This window comes from Myotis daubentonii, chromosome 3 (genome assembly GCF_963259705.1).
Source record: "Myotis daubentonii chromosome 3, mMyoDau2.1, whole genome shotgun sequence".
NCBI classification, from domain to species: Eukaryota; Metazoa; Chordata; class Mammalia; order Chiroptera; family Vespertilionidae; genus Myotis; species Myotis daubentonii.
This window is the reverse complement of record NC_081842.1, coordinates 111,933,056-111,936,527: the sequence shown is the minus strand read 5'-3', so window position 1 is coordinate 111,936,527 and position 3,472 is coordinate 111,933,056. Positions and strand designations below refer to the sequence as shown.

The 3,472-nt window shown below is 54.1% G+C and overlaps 1 pseudogene; it reads right to left on the bottom strand.

Annotated features, from left to right (window-relative positions):
* Nucleotides 1-1,584: 1,584 nt before the first annotated feature.
* LOC132229357 (Krueppel-like factor 5) lies at nucleotides 1,585-3,071 on the bottom strand (annotated as a pseudogene).
* Nucleotides 3,072-3,472: the final 401 nt, after the last annotated feature.

Below are 3,472 nucleotides of genomic sequence, written 5' to 3'. Positions count from 1 at the left end.
CGATCAGGAGGTTGCGGAGCTCCCCCCTATCAGGCACAGAGCAGGACCAATCAGGGGCTTGGAGCGCCTTCCCCTGTCATGAACAGAGAGAGCAGATAGGGAGGTTGTGGCCCCGCCCCCAGTCACACACAGAGCCGCAGGGCGATCAGGGGGTTTGGGCACTGCCCCCTGTCATATGATGCTCCAGGGGCCAGGAGGCCTTGCGGCTCCACTGATCCCAGTGCTGGGAAGCCTCGTGGCTCCGCTTGACACTTGGGCAGGGTGGGGGTCCCACTTGGGTGCCTGGCCAGCCTGGATGAGGGGATGTTGGCTGTTTGCAGCTGGTCACACCCATTTCAGGGTGGGGGTCTCCCCTGGGGTGCCTGGCCAGTATGGGTGAGGGGCTGAGGGCTGTTTTCTGGCTGGCGGATGACTGAAGCTCCCAACCTCTCCTTTTTTTCTTTTTTCTTTTTATTCTGGGATTTATTTACCTTCTATGGCTGTCACTGGAACTGAGAGCTGGCTTTAGCTCTGAGGCTCGGCTCCAGCTCTGAGACCTTGGCTTCTGAAAGCAGGTATCTGATTTGTTTAGCTTCTATAATTGCAACATAGTTGCTTAGGGTGCAAGCTCAGAGCCCAGCAGCGGCAGGCAGGGAACCTTGGCTAGCTCCTTCACTGGAGCAAGCAAGCCTCCTGTTCACTTCAGCTGCCTGGCTGCCGGCCGCCATCTTGGTTGGCAGTTAATTTGCATATTGCCCTGGTTAGCCAATGGGAAGCATGTCGGAGGTACGGTTAATTACCACGTTTGTCTATTATTAGATAGTTAGATAGGATATATATATATACACACACACACACATACTAGGGGCCCGGTGCACGAAATTCGTGCACTGGGTGTGGGCGGGGGGGAGTGTCCCTCAGCCCAGCCTGCCCCCTCTGACGCCTCTGACAGAGGCATCAGGCCTGGGCAGGGGACCCTCATTTCCCCCCATCACTGGTTCTGCCCCCAGCCCAGGACTGATGCCTCTGGCCTAGGCGTCTGGCCCGGGCAGTGGGGACCTGCAGTGGCAGCGGGGGGCGCCGCGATCACGCGGGCTCTGCCCCTGCCCCTGCAGGATGCCTCTGGCTGAGGCGTTCGGCCCAGGCAGTGGGGACCCACAGCTGCAGTGGCCCCGCGATCGTGGGCTCCGCTTTAGGCCCAGGCAAGGGACCCCTAGCTCCCGGGACTGCCAGCTTCGACCGTGCCCAGCTCCCATCGCTGGCTCCACCCCTACTTCGTGCTATCACTGGCCAGGGTGGAAAAGGCACCTGATTCTCTGATCATTGCTGGGGGGCAGGGCAAAGGCGGCCCCAGGGCCGCCTTTGCCCTGCCCCCCCAGTTCTTAGCTCCCCCCTGGGTTTCCGATCACTGTCAGTGGCAGGGGGCTTCTTCCTGCTTTCCCTTTCGCCTCCCTGCATTGTGCCTACATATGCAAATTAACCTCCATCTTGTTGGCAGTTAACTGCCAATCTTAGTTGGCAGTTAATTTGCATATAACCCTGATTAGCCAATGAAAAGGATATCGTTGTATGCCAATTACCATTTTTCTCTTTTATTAGTGTAGATATATTTAAGTTTGTAATTAAAATTTTGCCAAGTGAACTGCAGACCATCAGTGTGATTGCATAAGCCTGCAGGCCCTCACAGCAGCTCAGTTCTGGTGCCTCTTCATGCTCAAGGCCAGGTGGTCAGAGCATGAAAAGCTGCAGTTCCACACCTGGCACTGGAATAGCTTGGGCCCAGTATGCTTCTGGTAGTGGCATGTCAGCTCATTAGAGTGTGCGAACCTCCAGTAACAGCCTTCCCAGGTGCATTTGAACAGTTTCTCACCAGTATGAGTCCTCAGGTGAGCTTTTAAATGAGAAGACTTCGTATAAACTTTTGTGCAGCCAGAGTAATCACAGAAGTGGATGCGTCGTTTCTCCACATTGGGGTTACTCCTTCCGTTGTATCTGACAGGTTGGATGGTTTGTGAATTAACTGGTAGAGTGGCAGGTAAATTCCAGCATAGGATGGAAGTGTGGGGTTAAATTCTGGAGCATCTCTGCTTGTCTATCTGACTTCCAGGCTCTGAGCTTGGTGATGACTGGGGAAAGTAAGTGGCCTCTTGTGGAAGAAACTGACTTGGCATTGTGTATGTGCAAGGGGGTATGCCCTGGAATTGTTTCATCGTAGTCTGCAGAACAGTTTGTGTGTTGAGTAAGTCCTGCCATGGTGGCTGACATAGAAACATTAAGACTGTCTGTTACTAAAAAAAAAAAAAAAAAAAAAAAAAAAGTGTCTGTTACTGTTGTCTGGTTTGTAGAACTAGGCATATCTACATCCGGTATATTCAGTAGCTGGTACAAGTGGACATGTGTGTGTGTGGGTGTGTGGCGATGGGGGAGGGGGTAGAGAGATGAAGATCTGGTGTGGGAAGTTCTTGTTTGATGAAAATATTGTTCACCTCTGGAACTGTGGTCTGGTGTGAGCTGAATATGCTGGTGAACTCAGGGAGGGCCTGTGTTGGGGTCAGAGGAGGGGCAGTCATTTCACTCTGGTGGCTGAAAATGGCAACATGTTCTGTCTTGAGTGTTACACACAGTCTCCGGGATTTGTAGAGGCCAGTTCTCAGGTGAGTGATGTCAGGGAGGAAGACATTCATGTTGATACTGACTGTAAGGTAACCCTTTACTGTCAGTGAAGAACTGGTCTACGTCTGTCTCATCTGTACTTTTTATGCTCTGAAATTATAGGAACTGGAGGAAGCTGACATGTCAGATACTTCTCCATTTCACATCTTATTGGACCAGCTCCTGAGGGGGCAGGGCGGGGGGCGGGGTGTGCAGTCAGCCTGGCAACAGTGGTGGTGCAGGCTGTGGAGGTTGTGGGTACATGGGCTACACCTGCAGGTGATGGTGCAGGTGCTTCAGCTCCTTGCCAGAGAAGAGTGCCATGTTGGGGGCCAAGTTCCTGGCTCCCAGCACGGGCTTGAGCTGCGTGAACACGGGCTTGTCCTGCGGGGCCAGTGGCTGGGGCACGGGTTTCAGCTGGATAGCACCCTCGTAGCCATGGGCACTGGGGGAGGGGGGCGGAGGGGTGGCTCCGGTCGCTGGGCGTGGGTTGAGCGCCCTTCCCACTTCATGCATGCTGGCTCGGGCTGGCGAGCTCCGTGCGGGGCCTCAGGCAGAGGAGGGGAGGCTCTGGACAGACCCCTCAGTCCACGGTTCTCGAAGGCGCACATGAAAAGCAAAACTCTTCCGCTCTGCCTGGCGTAAACGCCAACATCCTCAGGGTGGCCATCTCCAGAGCCCACTCCCGCTATGACAGGTCTCTGAGAGCAAGTTATGAACGCGTACCCGGCTAGCGACTCAATTCTACCATTATTTTAAATATACTTACCTGTGCCTTGGTTCTTGGCCTTGCTCGGTGTGGTCATTTTATTCCTCCCAACATCTGCCTATATCTTCAGGC